The following is a 21,261-nucleotide window of genomic DNA, read 5'->3' on the forward strand; positions in this document are numbered from 1 at the left end:
TCACCTTCTTTAGCATCACTTTCAGAAGCAATTGCTTCAAATTCTCCCCCATCCTCTGTCTTTTCAAATTTCTCACCAGTAGGCTCTTCACAGGTCATTTCAGTTAGGGCTTCCTAGGAATTCGATTATTGTAAAAGATTCATTTATTTAAAAAGGAAGAATGAAGAGAGATACAAGAGACAGATTTTCCATCCACTGGTTCACCCCCCAAATGGCCATGAAAGTCAGGGCTGGACCGAGCTGAAGCCAGGAACTTCCATCCAGATCTACCATGTGGGTAACAGGAGCCCAGGTACTTGGGCCATCCGCCGCTGCCATCCAAGGCACATTAGCAGGGAGCTGAATCAGAAGTGGAGCTGCCAGGACACAGACCGGCACTCTGATGTGAGATGCCAGCATCATAAGCACTGGTGTAGCCTTTTTTTTTTTTTTTAAAGATGTATTTATTTATTTGAAAGTCAGAGTTACATAGGGAGAAGAGAGGCAGAGAGAGAGAGGTCTTCCATCCAATGGTTCACTCCCCAGATGGCCGCAACGGCTGGAGCTGTGCTGATCTGAAGCCAGGAGCCAGGAGCTTCATCTGGGTCTCCCACACGGGTGCAGGGGCCCAAGGACTTGGGCTATGTTCTACTGCTATCTCAGGCCATAGCAGAGAGCAGGATGGGAAGAGGAGCAGCTGGGTCTTGAACCACGCCTATATGGGATGCCGGCACTTCAGGCCAGGGCGTTAACCCGCTGCACCACAGCACCGGCCCCTGGCGTAGCCCTTTGTGCTACAACACCAGCCCATACGTGCTCTTTTTCCCTGTGCTAGGGCGCCCTGAAAAACACCTTGCCCTAGAAGGCCTGTCCTTTCGACACAACAGAAACTGAACACCTCTCTCAGCTCAGGAGCACTGAGGAAAGCCCCCCACCCTCTCAGCCTCGCCTCCTCTGTCCAGTGATCTGTAGCCCCATCCCGTGCATTGCATCAGCAGCGAGGTGACAGCCACCAAACAACCTTCCACTGAGCGTTTGAATACAGGAATCAACTTCTGGATCCCTCGGGGACACAGGGGCCACAGCCTCCGGGTGCCTATCTAATTTGTCCAGACTTTGAGCACTGCACTGAAGGGTCTTATCTGGTTCAGTACCAGTGGATCTTCCATTGTGTCTTCCCTGACATCCACAGGATGACACCTTTTTGATGACAACCTGGGCTGGTCTGGATGCCCTCCCGGGTCGCCCATTCAACTGCTTGCATTTGTTGCACAAACAGCTTCTGTGGTCTCTGTACTTTTCTTTTTCTTCCAAAAGAAGTTCCTCCAGCTGGAACTTTGCCACCTCCACGTGCAATTTGTAGCCTCTGATTTCTTCACCCAAAAGGTTAGGCAAGTTCCACAGATTCTCAAGGAGCAGCAAAGCCCATCTCCTTTAAGATTTCCTGGATTATCTTCGTGAAGTTGGACCTTGCATTCTTCTGTTTGAGAAACTCTCCTAGTAGTGCCGAACTTGAACTTCAGCTGTAGAAATTCATCCGCTGGAATGTCTTGAGACAAACCAGACACACGGACACTGGTGTTTGTCTTCTGCAACATGAAACCATCCTGACTCGGCCTTTCTTTGCCCTGTCTTCCTTGTGGGACCAGTATGTTGGGTCTGGGGGTGGGAGGGGGGTGCTTTGCTTGGGTTCCTCTGTGGTCTTGGTATTGACAGCTTGTGGTTCACAGAAGTAGATGCACCATCATTAGAGAAACCCTAATTAGCCTGAGAGGTAGCAGTGGTCGTGGGGAACCAAGCTTCTTGTCTAGGTCCCACCCACAGTGGGTGTCAGCCAGCTGCTGCCCAAAGAATCAGTCCCCCCCTCTCCGGGATCCTCATGGGTGTCCCTCTCCTTGGTGTCTCTGTTCGACCCTTACATTCACAACTAGTCTTCGAACTCGTCCCCTTCCAAGTGACTGCTGCTCCTATTTCCTACCTAGCTCAGGGGCAGGGTTCAGGTGAGCCAAGAGGCCAAAATGACGCTGGAGAGGAGCTGAGGAAAGGGGACACTGGTGCCCAGGTGCCTCCCATGGCCCGCAAGTGTGATCAATTGGTTGAACCTAATTCACAGCTAGAAGCCCAGCTGCAAACAAAACTGGGAAATGTGGGTCTAGTTTCCAGCCTCTGCCTTGGAGGAAGGGGTTCTGAAAGGAGGTGCAAATGGGTGCTCTGCAGGTTGTTAACCGAGAATACCAAAAGGAGAGAAAATCACAAGGTAAGATTACCCAGGGAATGGTCTCTTTATCCCACACACCCCTGTGTGTCAATAGGTGATCCTAGGGAACAGGTTTTTGAAATCAGATCAAGTTCTCAGTTGCTGATGACTTCGGGCAAATCCTTAACGTCTGGGAGAGGCAGTTTCTTCATGTGTAAAATGGGGATGTTGACAACGTACTTAAAATGTAAGAATTAGATAATGCCATTTAAGTATAGGGCACTTTGTAAGCACTCAATTATATCGTTCCTGCAATCTGCACATCAAATAGTAAGATCCATATTTTGGAGTGCTGATGACTCTCCCAGACTTTTATTCATTCAAGAGCTCTCCAATGAGAGTCCAGGGCTCAAGCACGTGACTCCAATTTCTGGATAGATAAAATGAGGCTTCCCCTTACCCCGCCCCCCCAGATCTAGACCCTCCTTCATTGGGTCAGCTTAATTCTGTTATTTGTGTGGCTGACTAGGCTCATGAGAGCTCAGCACTTACTCCTTCCTGGTAAAAATTGAAGGGAATCAAAACCTGCCAATAGTTACTTTCATTTTTAAGCTGCATCAATTCAAATGAATAAATGCCTTATGCACCTCCCAGGGGAATTACATTAACTTCTGTTGATTGAAGCGATTCTAATTCGCCTCATTGTGGGTCAGCAATACAGTTTCCACCTTGGGCCATTTTGCACTGTAATTCCCACCAGATGCATGACGTTTTGGCTCAGCAATTTTGGAACTGGGAATATGTCAACATCTGCGTTCTTTATAGCCTCCTGTCCTCTCATAGAATCTTCTCTGAGCTCATGGACAGGGTGAGGGAGGGCGTGTGGCAGGTGCTTTATCCAAGTCTAAACACATGCCAGGTGTGAGGAAGACAGCATTCCCCCTTCTACGGTGTCTGTCTGTGCAAAGTGATTAACACAGGGGCTGAGGAGCCTCCTGAGGAAAGAGCTAGAAGGATGCTGGGAAGAGAATCAGCCCAAGGCTGTGACCAGCTGGAGCCAATTAGACCCCAATGGTGCCAGGAGCCGTTCTTGGGATGGTGTGAAAGCTGTTGCTGGAGACCAAGACACCTGCCCACTTTGGGGGGAGCAGACCTTGAAGAGAGCATGCCTCAGAGCACCCCTCTGAGTAGATACAGAATTCTGAGCCTGGATGGAGAGCACTGGAGGAGAGGGTGGAGCAGGCAGCCACAGAACTTCCCAGCCATTCGGCACTGGGATTGCGTCAGTAGGTTCTGTGGTGTCAATGTGTGTGTCTTCCTAAAATGTTTATGCTGAAATGCAGTCCCCATTTCAACAGTGTTAAGAGGCAGGGGCTTGGCCTGTGAGGGGGTAGCCCTCAGGATTGGGATTGGTGCCCTTGTAGGAGACACACTAGAAGGCCTGTTTGTTCCTTCCACCACCTGGGGATACACCAAAGGTGCTGTATGTGGGGGCCAGCTCCTCACCAGACGCGGATGCCTTGATCTTGGGCCTCCCTCCCTCTAGAACTCTGTGCAGTGTATCTCCAGTGTTTATAAATTAACCAAATCCAAGGCATTTTGTTTTGGCAACCCAAATGGACGAAAAGTAAAGCAAGCAGAAACCTTAGCCAATGAATGAAAATTCATCTAAAAGTAGCTAAGCAGTAAGGCAGACAGCTGGCCAAGGGCAGTAGCAGCTCCAAGGCTAGGGATGGAAGAAGTGTACGTAGAAGACTGATACACAAAGGCACAGAACCCAAGATTTCATATGTGGAAGGGATCCAAAAAATGGATGACTGGAGAGGCAGAGAGTACTATTATTGAATTTCTGAGATTGTGTACTGGTGAAGGGAGTGCCCTCTCTGCCCTCTGCTAATTGGGTCTGTTGAAATAAATTGACAATAGGCAGACTAAGAGGAGACAAGCTGTACAAATTTATTTACGTGACAGCCACAACAAAACATGAGACCCCAAAAAAGAACCGGATAGCTGAAATTTACATAGCATTCTGAGTTACAGAAAGAAATAGGGCTTGGGATTCTGGGAAGAGGATGATGAATGATCCTAAGGATTTGAGGGAGAAAGTGCATAGTAAACAAAGGCTGGCTGGCTTTGCAGATAAAGGCTCTCAGCTGCTGTGGTAAAGTCTCTGGGCACAGACTTTTGGTTTCCCTTTCCTGCGAGTTAGCCTTCTTGTTTAATGAGGTACCAGGGAGGGGTTCCATGACAATTGCATTCGCTCTGGAGCGGGGTAGGTACAAGAGACAGGAAGGTGGGAGCAGGTTGGAGAGACCTTGTTTCTCCTTTACTTCTGAGTTCTCCTCAGGGCCAGCATTTGGTGCTGTGGTGAGGATGTTGCTTGGGATGCTCACACTGCATTGCAGAGTGCCTGAGTTCAAGTTCCAGCTCTACTTCCCTGCAAGCTTCCTGGCTCAAGTGTTCGGGTCCCTGTTACCCATTTGGGAGACCCACATTGAGTTCTAGCTTCCTGGCTGCCCCTGCTATTGTGGCCATCTGGGGAGTGAACCAGTGGATGGAAAATCTCTTTTTCTCTGTTTCTCCCTCTCTGTAGCTCTGACTTTCAAATATATAAATAAATATTTTTTTAGAAAAAGGCATCTAAGAAAGCAACAGAAAATGATGATGGCCCAAGTCCTTGGGCACCTGCAAGCCATGTGGGAATCTGAGTTTTAGGCTCCTGTCTTCGGCCTGATTCAGTTGCAGTCATTTGAGTGTTGAACCACCAGATGGAAGATGTGTCTCTTTTTTTTTCTCTCTCTCTCTCTGTCTCTCTCTCTAACTCTACTTTTCAAAAAAACTTTATAAAAATAACTAAAACTGTTAGTAGTTGTATTAATAAGACATCATATGTATCAGAATTTTAAATAATTAAATATTTAAATAACAGTTATTGATATTTATATTTTATTTATAATATTAACAAATATAAATGCAATGAATATCATTTAAATAACATTTAAACAATAAATCAGAATAATATAATCAGAATTTTTCATGATGATGATGACCAACCACTGTGATATAAAAACCATTATGATGTAAAAGTGTATTTCTTTCATTTCTTCAAGAAATTCTCAAAATTCCCTCTCTTGCTTCTACTTTTCTCCTCACTTCCAGCTTTGTAGGAGCATCACCCCTTTCTTACATATCTGGATTCTCCTTGAGAGACAAGTCCCCTCTGAGGGACCACCTCCACTCACACTCACGCACACTCAGCACCCCTGAGGACTCTCCTAATAGATATAACGGATGGGCTTCATCCAGCAGAAGATGGCTGGGCTGCTTCAGCGAAAGGACTGATGGGGAACATTTAATATATTTAATTGTATAGCCCAAAACTAAAACAAGAATATGATTGGAATAGTGGTATATACACATAACATGTTCTGGCAAGTCAGAAAGAATACAACTAAATAATATAGGATAAGGGGGAAATAGGATATTATTTTCCATTGTATTGGTATTGTGTGTGGCTCCAGTTATACTGCTTAAAGTAGACAAAAGGTTAAGTAAGAAAAAAGGGGACAAAAAATTTCTAAGGAGAGCAAGACAACAAAACAGCCTCACTTCATCAAGAGTTACTCTTAGAAGAACAGAGAAATGAGAATTGTAACTGTTTAAAAGATGGAAATTCTCCAACCACACAGCAGAATAAAACTAACTCAACACCTCAGAATGAAGTAATTATTTTCAAACAACTGGAGAAATTTAGAAAAACATCCAGAGGTGGAAATTGAAAAACTAGGACCATCAATGGGCACAAAATAGGAAAAAATGTAAACAAGAGTTGAATGACCTTATGAAAGAAAAATATAAAAACACTTCAAAAATTAATTACAAGGTGCTTAAAGGAGAATATACTTGAATATTAAATAAGTTCAACATTGAAGAAGTGCAGTAAAATAAGAGAATAAGGAAAATGTAACCAAGATCAAACACAATGTAATTGAATGGGAGAGAGGGAAGTGGGTCTAACATACATATAATAGGAGTCTCCAGTGAAAGAAAACAAAGTAATGGAACAAAACTACAATCAAATTAAATTTTCCAGAAATAAGAAAAAATATGAATTTACTGCTGAAGAGACCCACTATATATTTAGGAAAACTAACCTAGAAAGAGCAGCTTCAAGACATTTTCTAGTAAACTATGAGGCTTCAAACACACACACACACACACACACGCATCTTCAGGCCCATGTGTTTCCCTATGGCTGCTGCAACAAGCTACCACAAGCTTGCAGGTCAAGACAACAGAAATGAAATCTTACAGCCCTGGAGGCCTTAAGTTCCAGATCAAAAGCAATGCCCTTTCTGAAGTTTCCAGGAGCGAGCCCTCCCTTGCCTTGCCCAGCTTCAGGTGACTGGATGTTCCTTTGCTTGCAGCTGCATCACTCCAAAGCTCTACCTCTGTCCTCATGGCCTTCTCCTCTTTCTCCCTGCCTCTTTTCTCTACTGTTTCTCTCCAATCTACCTCCCTGTGTCTGTCTTACAAGGATGCTCGTCATTGAATTGAGGGCCCACCTGGATAATGCAGGATGATCACATCTCAAGATCTTTAACTTAATGATGTCTGCAAAGACCATTTTTCCAAATAAGGTGGCGTTCACAGGTTCTGGGGGTTTGGACATTGACATGTCTTTTCGGGGGACAATGTTAAATCCGCTATAGTGTATTCAGGCAAAAAAAAAAAAAAAGCCATTACTTAAAAGGGTGAGAATCTTAAATAGGTGTCAGACTTGTGAGCAACACACAAAGAAAACCAATTACAGCCCACTTTGTGACCACAATTGAAGTGCCAGTTTGAGTCCCCTCTATTCGGCTTACAATTCAGCTTTCTTTTCATGCCCCTGGGAAAGCCACGGGTGATGGCCTAAGTACCTATGGCCCTGCTCACCCATGTGGGAAACCTGGATGGAGTTCCTGGTTCCTGGCTTCAGACTGACCCTGCCCTGGCTTTTGTTGCTATTTGTGAGTGAACCAGTAGATGGAAAATCTCTCTCTCTCTCTCTCTCTCTCACTCTCTCACTCTCTCTCTCTCTCTTTCTGTCCCCTGTCCCCCTTCAAATCAATCAATAAATCTTTAGGGGCTGGAATTGTAGTGCAGCAGATTAAGCCACTTCATGTGATGCCAGCATCCTGTATTGGAGCACCCATTTGAGTCCCAACTTCTCTACTTTGGATCCATCTCCCTGCTAACACACCTGGGAAAGCAGCAGAAGATGGCCCAAGTATTTGGCCCCTGCCACCCATGTGGGAGACATGGATGAAGCTCCTGGCTCCTGGCTGTTGTGGCCATTTCAGGAGTGAACCAGTGATGAAGATCTGTCACTCTGCCTTTCAAATAAATAAAACAAATCTTTTTTTAAAAGTAAATAAATCTTTAAAAAAATAGGGTAGTCTTCTGAAGAAACTTAAGAGCAAACAATGTGAGCCATTGATCCAACCAAGCCTTTCTTCAAATATCAAGATTAAAGGAAAACAGGTTCGGCCGGCGCCGCGGCTCACTAGGCTAATCCTCCGCCTTGCGGCGCCGGCACACTGGGTTCTAGTCCCGGTCAGGGCACCGATCCTGTCCCGGTTGCCCCTCTTCCAGGCCAGCTCTCTGCTGTGGCCAGGGAGTGCAGTGGATGGCCCAAGTGCTTGGGCCCTGCACCCCATGGGAGACCAGGAGAAGCACCTGGCTCCTGCCATCGGATCAGCACGGTGCGCCGGCCGCAGCGCGCCTACCGCGGCGGCCATTGGAGGGTGAACCAACGGCAAAAGGAAGACCTTTCTCTCTGTCTCTCTCTGCCTGTCAAAATAAATAAATAAATAAATTAAATTAAATTAAATTAAAAAGGAAAACAGGTTCAACATGTAACAACTCAGGGAATAGCATACCTGTGTGTGGTAGAACTCTCCTAGGAGAGCTTCATCCAACCAAGACATAACTGGAGAAACTTTGGCAAAAGGAAGGACTGAGAGTGAAATTTTATTTCATGGTATAATTTTATTGCATGAGAATTTAACATATTTAATTATATTGCTGAGATTAAAACAAGGTATTGAAGGGTACTATGTATATAATATATATTCTAGAAAAGTAAAAATTATATAGTAAGAAGAAGAGAGGGTGGGAGAATGGAAAAACTGAATAAGATGATTCACAGTTATAGAGATAACAGGGGTGGACAAGAATACAAATAGACAAACCATACAGTAAAGCATTCAATGAGAAGAAAAGGAAATTAAAGGTAGTACTACCAATGGAATAAATACACAGGCAACCACTGGAACAAGCACATATACATTTTTAAAGGCCAAAAGAAATGAAAAACAAATAGCTGATAAAATAAGGAAATATGGTAACTATAATACAAGCAGTAGTTATGCAGTAATGTAACATGACTAAACATATGAGCCATATCAATAAGTGGAGTGGGTGTCACTGTTTTCTACTCTTTCTTCATGATAGTGACAAATGAATCAATTTTCAACTTTGTCCCCAAGAAAGAACTTGATACAATGACACTCATACTTAGTAGATATATCTCAGGCATAGAGACTGAAAAAGCTACAAAAATGCCAAAGATATATCAGAAAAATAAAGACAATAAAAAAGTGGAATTATGATTATAATCAGAAAAGTGATTCAAGCCAAAAAGCTTTAAATGAGATACTGAAGGATTCTGTATTTTGCTGAAAATCACAATTCACAATGGAGATACGACTATCTTGCACCAAAAAAACACAGAAACCACTAATATGAAGCAGAAATTATGCAAGATGAGAATAAAAGTAGGGGCCAGAGTTGTGGCATAGGGGATAAAGGAACCCCCTGCAATGCCGTCATCCCATATGTTCGCCAGTTCAAGTCCTGGATGCTCTCCTTCCAACCAGCTCCCTGCTAATACACCTGGGAAAGCAGCAGAGGATGGCCCAAGTGCTTGGGCCCCTGCACCCACATGGGAAACCTGGAAGAAGCTCGTGGCTCCTGATTTCAGCCTGGTCCCGTCCCTGCTTCTGTGGCCATTTGGGGAATGAACCAGCAGATGGAATGGAAGATCTCTTTCTTTCTCTCTCTCTTTCTCTCTCACTCTCACTCTGCCTTTCAAGTAAAATTTTTTTAAAAATCTTTAAAGAAAGACTGAGGATGGCTAGAAACAATAATAAGAAACTTGAATACTCTGCATTCAGAACATGACAGGTCAAAGGTAAAGAAGCAAATATATGGGTGTTCTAAGCAACTTGATCAATTACATTCAGCACTATGCCAGAGTAATAGTGAATGTATGTTCTTTGCTAATTTGTGGACCATTTTGAAAAGCTGATTGTCTATTCATACTTATAGTTGTACTAAATAAATCTGAATAGGTTTTGTAGACCTCTACATCTCTTCTAGCTTCTGCTGTGGTCTTATCTAGTCATGGGAGATGCACGTGCAAGGGAAACAGGTCTCATTTCAATGCATGATTAAATCCGAGAGGTGACCAGGAATGCTGTTCTCATTCCTGACCTTTTCCAGGTCACCGGACAACTACCCCCTCTCTTCATGTGGAGCAAGGGGGTGATGAAAAATAAAACCTGCTGTAAGATGACAGTGTCTGGGAACGCAGGCCTGGCTGCAGGGCGATGATGCTACTGCACCTGCAGGACAGTCTGTGTGCCAGTCAGCTGTGTTGTGTGGCCTGTGAGCTACACAGCATCATCCCATTGCCATTCAGCCAGGGTCAGGGGGAAACATGGGAAATTCGGGAATCCTTGCATAGGAAATAGTGCAGAAAATGAAAGTTGATCTGGCCTTCCGTAGAGCATATACAAAGTGTTAACTGCTTGTGCTACAGTGGTTTTGTCATGCATGGCGAGGTATCGCTTCCATAGTTTGGATATGATTTAATTATGCCCCGCAGGGGTTCGTGTGCTGGGAACTTGGTCCGCAGAGTGGCTATGTTGGGAGGTAGTCAGTTTTAAAAGGTAGAGCCTAGGAGTAGGTCACTGGGGTTTCTGAGCTGAGAAGGGGTTGAAGTAATTTTCATGGGACTCCTGAGTCAGTTCTTGCAAGAGGGAGTTGTTATGAAAGAGCCCTTCCCTCTCCACGCTCTGTCTCATGGTGCGATCAGTTCCTCTTGCGGATCTCTGCTCATTGTGCTATTGTGCGCCATGGAGTGCTCACCAGAGCTGAGCTGATGGTAGGGACATGCCCTTGAGCCTCTAGAACCAGGATCTAAGTAAACCTCTTCTCCTTTTTTTTTTTTCATTTATTTGAAAGGCAGAGTTATAAAGGGGAAGAGACATGCACACACGCACACAAACAAACACACACACACAGATCTTCCATTTGCTGGTTCACTCCCAGATGGCTGTAACAGCCAGGGCTGGGCCAGGCCAAAGCCAGGAGCCAGGAGCTTCTTCCTGGTCTCCCACATGGGTGCAGGGGCCCAAACACTTGGGCCATATTCCACTGCTTTCCCAGGCTATTAGCAGAGAGTTGGATCAAAGTGGAGTGGCCAGGACTCAAACCGGCACCCATACAGGATGCTGTGGACAGCAGCTTAACCCACTACATGAGGATGCTGGTCCCAACCTCTTTTGCTTTTAAAATACCCAGTTTCATATATTTTGTTATGATAATGAAAACAGTGACTAATTCAACATCTGCAACTTTTTTTTGTTATTTACGAACTCATTTTTTTCTTTTGTAATGAATAATTTTGACAATAGCAACTTTTTTTTCCCTAAGGTACATGCTGGGGTGGATTTTTGGTGCAGCAGTCAAGACCAGAGTTGAGACACTTCGTCCTATACTGAAATGCATAATTCCAGTTAGCTTCCTGCAAATGCATGCCCTGGGAGACAGCAGGTGATGCCTCAAGTAGGGGGCATTTGCCACCCCCATGAGAGAGAGGCCTGGGTTGAATTCTAAGATCCTGGCTTCAGCCTTGGCAGATAAGTGCATTTAGGGAGTGAACCAGCAAACGGAAGATCTCTCTTTCTCCTTTCTGTATCTTTGAAATAAAATTCTTAGAAAAATATTTGACTGCATACTAAGTGAAAAAAAGTCACTGTCTTTTTGCTTATCAAAAAAGTTGATTCATACCCAATTTGGCCCCCAAGAAAGGGCTGTGCTGGTAGCACTGATCCCAAGGAAACCTGCAGCCAAATTCTGCTAAAGGAGTGTCAGTGTCTGGAAATGTAACTACTGCGTTAAGAGATTGTGCTGGAAGATGGCTATTTGATATAAACAGATGCAAAAGGTGTGTTTACATATCACTGTGAAGCCTGTTAGAACTAAGATCTGGTCTTCTAAATGCATGTTCTTTATTTTCCGTGGCTCCCCAGCTCATCAGAGACGTCCGGGTCCTCCCAGTGTGCCACCCAAAGGCAAAGGCACTCAGCAATGTTGAAAATGAGGCCTTTTTTTTTTTTTATAAAAGAAATATCCTGGTCACGTAAGGCGTACATGAAAGCCGGTGTGATGCGTGAGGGGCGTGTGATCGTGCGCAGGCCGGAAACAGTGCCCTGGCAGTGATGCGCTGGCGGATGCGCTGGCGGTGATGCGGCCCCTCCTGTGCAGCAGCCGAGCGCGGCGAAGGCTGGGAGAAAGAAGCCCCTGCAGCTGCAGAGGCCTGGGGTCCCGCAGGCTTTGCGGGACGGTCCAGCGCAGGGGTTGGGCGGCGTGCACCCGCAGGAGACGCACTCACCCCGGGGCTGGCTGTGTCAGGAACACGGCGTCCACTGAGGTGAAGTTCCAGAGCTTTGTATAAATTCTCCCAGAGACCTCTTGGCCAGTTTGGCTTTGTCCTTTGGCGCAGGTTCTGGTCCTGTATTTCTAATCGGGGGCCTTACTCCTTCTTTGAAAGGTTGAGCTGAGAATTGTTTTAGGGGCTACAAGGCAAAGCTCTTGGCTGGCAGAACAGAAGTTTTAACCACCATGCACAGGCCATTTGTTTTGTAACTTTTTTCTTAAAGGACAAAAAAGCCCACCAAAAGCAAAAGTAAACCTACACATGAACACACAAAAATTGCAGAAATACTTGTATAGGATTAATTCCTAATTCCTTTATTAGATTCAGGTTGGTGTTTCACAATAGCCCTGTATCATTCCTAATTCCAGGGAGGTTCAAAGCCCTTTCTCAAAGACAGCCAGAGTGGTCTGCTGTCAACACAGCAAAGGAGATATACATTTGCCCATGAGCCTTCAGGAAATGAAATCGGATCTTGAGGAAATTAGCCTAATGGCAGATCAGGCAGGAAGCTTACAAAATAAGCTTAGCTGTTGTCTTCTTCCTTTGAGACTGGTTTTCCTTCCAAGTTGTGATCTGAACTCTTATCTCCAGGATCAGAACTGGGGTGGGGGAGTGGAAGGTTGTGGTGACAGAAAGGCAGTGAGAGGTAGACATAACCTTTCAGCTGATAAATGCTGCTTCAGCCTTGCCGGCTAAGTGGAATTCTCAAGGCCTTGTGATTTTTTTTTAAAGATTTTATTTATTTGACAGGTAGAGTTACAGACAGTGAGGTAGAGAGAGAGAAAGGTCTTCTTTCCATTGGTTCACTCCCCAAATGGCTGCAATGGCCGGAGCTGCGCTGATCCAAAGCCAGGAGCCAGGTGCTTCTTCCTGGTCTCCCATGCGGGTAGAGGGCCCAAGCACTTGGCCCATCTTCTTCTGCTTTCCCGGACCACAGCAGAGAGCTGGCGCCCATATGGGATGCCAGCACCGCAGGTGGAGGATTAACCTACTGCGCCATGGCACCGGCCCCATGGCCTTGTGATCTTGAAAACTGCCATATTTCTTCTCATTTAAGGCCCATTTTATGTTTTCGCGTGTTAATATCTGTGACAGTGAGATGTGTAATATGTACCCTGTCGAAAGATTTTGCCAACCGCTGGACAGAGGAGTGAGAGGTTTTACTGGGGTTGGTGCTGCCCCTGACCACAGTGTCCAGGCCAGCTTCGTAGAGGTATCTGTCCATCCACATTGCCACTTCAGTACTATTATATTCGCATGGCTGACACCACCCACTGCTAACTTAGAGTCGTGTCCCAGTGGTTGTGGAAAATCTGTTCTTGAAGATTACATTGCTTGACCGTATTGAAACACAAGCTACCATGAGTGTATACGATTGCCTGGCACCTGCCACCCAGTACCTGCTGCCCTCTCACGCAGAGTAAATGATATTGTTTTCAAAACTAGGGGAAAATGCTGTGACGACTTCATGTATTGTGAAATGAGGCTCCAGAATCTAACAAAAGCTTCCAATGATTTTTCAAAAGAAACTGCGTAATGTTTATCTTTTAAAAAAAAAGAAAACAAAATTATAAGTTTAACCAAAGAGGAAGTGCCAGCAAGCCAGTAGGATTCTGCCTGGTGCCCTCCACTGCCATGGCTGAGCTGAAGTGCCAAAGGGCCCAAGTCCATGAGCAGCTTGTCCCAGAAGGCTGTGAGTAACCGTGGGTGTCCAGAATGACTTGGAAGAATACTTAGTTCCCGGGTACAGAAAATGCTACAGTTAAATTTGGGCAATGAAGGAAGCATATAATTGCATGAATAAGTGCGTGCTAAAATCATTTCAGAATACACAAACAAAAAAAAATGTACACAGTAAGTTTAGCTACACTCTACTCCCCGCTCTGTTCCACTCTCCCTTCTCGCTCTCTCCCTCCCTGTCATTCCCCCTTTTCTTTATAACCCCTCTTCCTTTGGATAAGAGGACAATTCTAAAATGTCTTAAGTTTAATTACAGGGGTCACACAACGGAAGGTAGGAGAGATAGGGGAGGTTAACCAGTGACCAGCTATGGGCAGAAAATAATACACCCTTTCATGTTCTTGGATGTCTGCTGAAACCTCAAATGCCCTCATAACCCCACAGGTACCGTCACTTCCTGCTTCAACTCCAACCAATCCAGAAGCCACAAATGTACCTCCTTATGGACTGCTCCTCCGCACCCAAAATGCTCCTTGCTTTGCATAATCTTACCCCTCTCATGTATTGCAAAGTGTATTCAATGCAAACAGCTCATATTTTCCTTCCCTGAATAGCTGTGACTAAATATGCTCTTACCTCTGAAACCAGTGAACATCTCTCCAGCTGCTCTCCAACTTGTCCTAGGACCAGCACTTTCCTTATGCCTCGCATCTACAATGACTTAATAAACCCTCTTATTTCAGAGATCTCCCAACATGAGATGCTCCGTTTAATACTCCTTTCTTCCTCCCATTAAGAGGATGCTATTAAATTAATAGAGTGTCTTACAGCCCATGACATCTTAGAATTAGGGAAATAGGGAAATATCAAACTGCTTGCATTAGCCGCTGGAAGATGAAGGGTTGGGAATGATTTCAAATAAGCAAGATTACTTATGGGGGAGTCACCTGGACCCCTGACAGTATGGTAGCTCCTAGTGAAAATCCCCAGCAATATGGAAAACATTAGTAATGGAACAGCCATTAAAGCAGCAAGCAATCTGCCTCCGGTAGGTATCTATGTCCCAGATTACCATCCACGCTGCGGCAGTAGTCAGCTTCCAGCTGTCCTGCTTGCCCACGGCCCCCTTGCAACGTGACTCTGCTCACTCCTCTCTGACTGCTGCTGGGCTTTTTCACCATCCACAACACCGGCCGCAGCCAGTTGCTTCCTGCGATTTTTTAGAGAAGATGCTGACAAGAGGGAATCACTTGGCTCCGGTCAAGAGGAGATAAAAATGTTACCAAACAAGGCAGGTCTGCTGCCCAAGGGCCACAAAAACCAGTCTGTGACTCTTTTGAGAAGAGAAAGGGTTTGTGACTGGCCATCAGTGAGACCTCCTTGATCAGAGGTATGGCAACAGCTGTACGGATTAGGTATGGGGAAACACTGGTGAGGCACATTCTGATTGGAGGGGCTTGGAATTAGGCCAACATGGTAAGATGGGGCAGCTTTCCTGAGAAAGCAGGACTTCAGACGTGCTCAGGGGTTGGTGTTACAGTGCAGTAACCCAAGCTGCCACTTGGAATGCCAGTATCCTGTATCAGAGCACCGGTTCAAGTACCAGCTGCTCCACTTCTGATCTAGCTTCCCTGCTTGTGTGCCTAGAAAGCAGCAGATGATGGCCCAAGCCCTTGGGCCCCTGCCACTCAAATGGGAGACCTGGATGGAGTTCCTGGTTCCTAGCTTCAGCCTGGCCCAGCACTGCCTGTTGCAGCCATTTGGGGAGTGAACCAGCAAAGAACTCTCTCTCTCTCTCTCTCTCTCTCTCTCCCTCTCTCTCTCTCTCCCTCTCTCTCTCTCTCTCTCTCTCCCTCTCTCTCTCTCCCTCTCTCTCTCTCTCTCTCAATTTCTCTGTCACTCTGACTTTCAAATAAACAAATAAATCTTTAAAAGAAATATGATCTGACCCATTGTTAAAGCATAAGATGGGCAACTTCCAGGAAAGGGAGTGGGAAGTGTAACGAGGGGGTTTTGCATTTGGAGCACTGGGGGGAGCCTGGTAGACGGGCAATCTAATATCCAAAACACATCAGCTATCTGCAGAGGATAGGGAAGGGATGAGCATGTGTTTGGAAGCATGACACGTGGGTCATGTGGGTGGAAAAGCAAGTGATATTCTCGAAAGACATGGAGGTGGTACTGTTGGAGCATTTAGAATGGAAGAGATCTTGGTCACCTCCTTGCTGAATGCCTTCATTTAACAGATGACGAAACTGGGCTCAGCTAGAGACCAGACACCTGTAATGTCAGGACACTACCCAGACTCTTGTATGTCTCCCTGAGGCCAGGGTGTCCTTGTCTGTCCTTTATCAAAAGGAATTCGCCGAATTGAGGGAGTCATACAGCTGACCTCAAAGATTCTAATCACCAAACTGAAGAAGTCTTTTGCTTCTTCAATAGATAAAGCCCTGTTGGCCAATATTTTCTAGAGGGGTCTGTATAGGGGGATTCCAAGGCCAGGCAGGGAAATTCCAGGTCTGGAACAGAAGGTAACCACCGTTTACATTTAACTCCCCAGACTAACTGGAGCCCACTGGCCGTCATAAATTTCCTGAAGATCAAGGCATCACCGACCAAAGGAAGGTCATGGGCACCACTTATGAATTAGGAACTTGGACATGAGCTAACATACACCTTTCAGACCCAATTTCACTCTGTAAGAACCTTCACCCCTAACTCCTTGGGGAGCATGAGAATTAAGCAATAGCTGCCTATCTCCTTGATCTGCACTTTGCAATAAATACCTACTTTCTTCTACCACCCTGATGTCCATGATTGGCTTTCTGTGCATCAGGTGAGCCAACCCAGGTTTGGGAGTTCTATAGCAAGACCTCCGAGTAGACTGGAGTGTTGTTTAGCAACACTATTGTTAGGTAGCAAGATAGACATTAGCCTATGTTGTGAGAGGGGCTGCAGAACAAAAATGGGAATTTTTGTGTAATTGACTAAGGAAAGAAATACAGGTGCAAGCCTTGGACATAGACCAGCATTTGTATATCTAAAGTCTTGATAACCTTCTTAGGTGAGTCCCAACCCTCTTCTAGCCCTCTTTCAGGGGCAGCTCGTGGGATTCTTTCCTGCCTTGCACCACAGGGACTCTTAAGCCTGATAACACAGTGCTGATAAATTACATGAATTCCATACCCAGAAAGCCCTCCTCTCCAGCAATATTCTAGAGGAGGGAGTTGGGAGGAGAAATGGCAGGTTATACTTAATGTGGGCAACAAATTCAGTAGTTTTTAGCCCAGGTTCTTATCTCCTACAGAGATTGAAATACTAAGCAAAGACTGGTATTGTGTGCAAATAGGAACAGAGTTTATTTGGCAGTGGGGGGATAAACATAAATTTATGCATGAGTGTGGGCCACCCTCCACAGAGAAATACACAACATGAGTGGGCCAAAGAATATCCTGTAAACCAAAGAGGAAAGAAAAACTGAAAACAGTACCTGTGATTGAGAAGTTCTGTGTGAGAATAAGAGGGTGGGACAGTGGAAAAGCTCTAAGAGTCAAAAACATGGCTGTAGTATCTCTAAGTGAGGTCCAAGATGGAAAGAGAGCACTTTCCTGCCTTCCCCCTCTTTCTGAGTGCCCTGGTCCTGGATGCAACAGATGCATCATGGGAATGTGGGCATTTTGATTGACAAGTAGGAGGTTACATGGTGGTGGAGGAGAGGGGGTGAGGGGCTTACAACTCCACAGGCTTAACTAGCTGCCTGCCTATCCCATATCGGTATTGGTTTAGGAGCTGGCTGCTCAGATGTTCATGTCTTCACACAAGAAAGGACTTTCAGATGTTAGACAGAAGGTAGCAGTAAGCATGCTAGCCAAGTGTGATGAGAAGAACTGAGGAAGAGAGTGCACCTGACAGACCAGCCAGGGCATCCCCACAAAGCGCTCTCATGAGAGCTCAGTCCACACTCAGACTAGAGTCTTCACGGACGTGGGTGTGGGCACTCAGTTTCTCCTCCCCTTGCACCCTGTCTGGGATATGCCTGGCTAGTGGGTTTTTTTGTGTGTGAAATTCCTCCCAGAACTTCCCAATAGTGGCCTTGGTGAAGGAAAAATGGAGCAGACGAGATCCCCCTAAGCTGCCTCCAGGGAGAGAGCCGGGATTCACCCAGCCAGGTTATTGAATGATGGAAGATTTTAGATATGTAAGCGCTGATTTGCTTCCAAGGCTTGCTTCCTCATTCCATCACACGAAAATTCCCATTTTCAAAAAAATTCCCGTTTTCTTCAGCCCCTCACACACACGCACACATGTCTACCTAGCTACCCTTGTTAGCCGTCACAAAACACACCAAACACCGGAGTAAGGGAAAGCGTTTATTGGGGAAAACTCAGTAGACTGGAGGGAAGGGGTGAAGAGGGAAAAAGAGAGAAGGAGACTGTAAGAGAGAGAGAGAGAGGAGAGAGAGAAGACAGACGAGAGGAGGAGAGGAGCCAAGAGAGACGAACCAAGAGAGCAGAGAGACCAGAGGAGGAGGCCAGAGAGAGAGCACGTGTTCAGGAACAGGTCCTTTTAAAACTTTGCCCAAGGGCGGGCAGGGAAGCAGGAGCATCGAACATCGAATCCCATTAGGATGGGGGTGGAGCTTGACAACAGAGGTTGGGCCATGTGGCCACCTGGCTTCCAGCCATGGCGGCGGGGCTAGAGCTTGGGATGCAAATCAGGGTATAGATTGCACCATAGTTAAAACGGTGCCAGTTTCCTAACAACCCTAATAATAGGGCAGAAATAATCATAATGGGGACCAGATCGCAGGTGCCCAACCTTCTGCTTCAGGGATTTTTATTTGGTTAAGTCAGGTGTGCTCCTGCCTCGGGGCTTTCGCACTTGCTCTTTCTTTTGCCCCAACCATTCTTCCCCTGGATAGTTCATTACTTTCTTCCTCACCCCCTTTAAGTGTTTGTTTTAATTACAATTTATCTGTGTGGTCAGGGGAAGTTAGCTCCACCTCCTCCCAGGAGGCTGGGTTCCAGAGCAGCATCTCCCCTTGGAGACTGCATTACCATGAGAGATTTTTTTTTTTTTTTTTACAGGCAGAGTTAGACAGAGAGAGAGAGACAGAGAGAAAGGTCTTCCTTCCGTTGGTTACCCCCCAAATGGCCACTATGGCCAGCACTGCGCTGATCCGAAGCCAGGAGCCAGGGGCTTCCTCCTGGTCTTCCATGTGGGTGCAGGGCCCAAGCACTTGGGCCATCCTCCACTGTCCTCCCAGGCCACAGCAGAGAGCTGGAATGGAAGAGGAGCAACCGGGACAGAACCAGTGCCCCAACTGGAACTAGAACCTGGGGTGCCGGCACCGCAGGTGGAGGATTAGCCTAGTGAGCCGTGGCGCCGGCCTCCATGAGAGATTTTAAAACATTTGAAAAGGGACAGGAGAAAATACCGAGAATAATCTGAAGAGAGGGGAGAAAGGAGAAACCTTTTTCCCTTATTTGCAACAGAGAGAACTAAGCCTCTGCTTTGAGACTGGTATTTGCCCTCCCATCCCCCAGCACCTAGGACAATGCAGTGGGTTGGGGCTCACTAAATATTTGTGGGACAAAGGAATAAATGAGGGATCCTGGTGTGATTGTCTGGATGCTTAATCCGATGATCTCAGCTGCCATTGACGAACTAAATAGCTCCATAGGCTGTGAATGGGTGTTTTTGTTTTGTTTTGTTTTTACTTATTTGGCACCCATTTCTATGCCATTTTTTCCTTTATTCTCAAGCTATTTGTTGTTTTGTTTTGTTTTTTTTTTTTTTGATGATCGAGATCTAACAGATGCAATAGGGGTAACCCTTTAAAGTACTCAATTCTACAAGTTTTGACAAATGCAGGCGACTCTCCCCTACTCCAGGATGTACAACATGTTGTTGTTCTGAGCGGCCCCATCTCCTCCTCCCAGGCCTGGCACTTCCCAGCTTCCTGTTTTCCCAAGCTCGGCCTATCTGAGCTATCCTGTGAATGAATTATTCAAAATGGAGCCTTTAGGTCTGGCTTCTTTTCTTTTATGTAATGTGTTTGATATTCATTGATGTTGTTGCAGATATCAACTGTTCATTCTGTTACCACTGAGCAGTATTCCATTGTATCGCTGTATCACGGTTTGTTAGCCCACTCATCCGTGTAAGGACATTTGGGTTGCTTCCCATTTGGGGTGAGGATGGATAAAATGTTTTAAACGCTTGTGGTGTAGGTTTTGTGTGAAAATGCTTTAATTCCATTTGGGTAAATTTCTAGGAGTAAGAATTTGGGTGTATGGTAAGTTATGGACTTAATGTGAGGACATGGCGAGAAAGCAGCCATAAGCAAGCCAGGAGAGCCCTCACCAGAACCCAAACATGCTGGCACCCTGATCAGAGACCCAGCTTTCAGAGTTGTGTAAAAAAAGTGTCTGTTGTTTAAGCCACCAAGTCTATTGTGTATGTCATAGCAGCTTGCACTGACCAGGACAAAGAAAGTTTAATTTTATCTAAAAATGTCTTATTTCCCAAAATCGTGGCACATTATGTAGTCTAATCAGTAATGCACAAGAATTCCAGTTGCTTGTCAGCCTCATCAACACATCTTTGCCAGTGTATTTTGTTTTTGATATTAGCTACTCCAATAGGTTGTGGGGGATCACCTGAGCCCCTGGCAATAAGGAAGCCCTTGGAAAAGTCTCCAGCAATAAGATCATTCATAATGGGAAAACTCCTAGCCAGCAACAGTCTGCCTCAGCTGCACATCTCCCAGACTGTAATCCACACTGCAGCAGTTGTCAGCTTCTACCTGACCTGTCCCCCCACTGCCCCCATGCAGTGTATTTTAACAAAGCTGACTGCTTACTCCTCTCCCTGATCCACTGCTGGTGAGTTCTCACTGCCCACAGCACATGCCGCAATCTTCCTATGACATAGGTGTGCTGTCTTTTTAAATGTGCACTTTCCTAATTCCTAAATGTGTTGATCTTTTCACGTTTGGCAGGGCTTTACGATTTCTTTCCTGTAGGGCGTTATTATTACAATAATGTACAGTGTGAATCCCCTGGTGGGTAGGCAGCTGATAACTCTTTCCCTATGAGCAAGTAAAGATCATAAGGGTGGCCGGCGCTGCGGCTCAATAGGCTAATCCTCCGCCTTGCGGCGCCGGCACACTGGGTTCTAGTCCCGGTTGGGGCGCCGGATTCTATCCCGGTTGCCCCTCTTCCAGGCCAGCTCTCTGCTATGGCCCGGGAAGGCAGTGGAGGATGGCCCAAGTGCTTGGGCCCTGCACCCCATGGGAGACCAGGAGAAGCACCTGGCTCCTGCCATTGGATCAGCGCAGTGCGCCAGCTGCGGCGGCCATTGGAGGGTGAACCAATGGCAAAGGAAGACCTTTCTCTCTGTCTCTCTCTCTCACTGTCCACTCTGCCTGTCAAAAAATAAAAATAAAAATAAAAGATCATAAGGGTGTAATTAGTGTAAAGATATTCTGGCAAATACCAATCTATATGATTAATGGGGTCCAGAATCTGCCACTCTCAAAATATGTGCCATTTTGACACAAGAGTTATTTTGGGAAGGAAGAAATGGAAAATTAGCAGATGCAGGAAGAGTTCTCTGCTTTCTGCCTGAAAGA

At 45.8% G+C, this 21,261-nt stretch overlaps 1 pseudogene; it reads right to left on the bottom strand.

Moving 5' to 3' along the window:
• Window positions 1-773: 773 nt before the first annotated feature.
• LOC133775051 (HIV Tat-specific factor 1 homolog) overlaps window positions 774-21,261 on the bottom strand; it is a 46,517-nt pseudogene continuing 26,029 nt past the window's right edge.

This window comes from Lepus europaeus, chromosome 16, assembly GCF_033115175.1.
Source record: "Lepus europaeus isolate LE1 chromosome 16, mLepTim1.pri, whole genome shotgun sequence".
NCBI classification, from domain to species: Eukaryota; Metazoa; Chordata; class Mammalia; order Lagomorpha; family Leporidae; genus Lepus; species Lepus europaeus.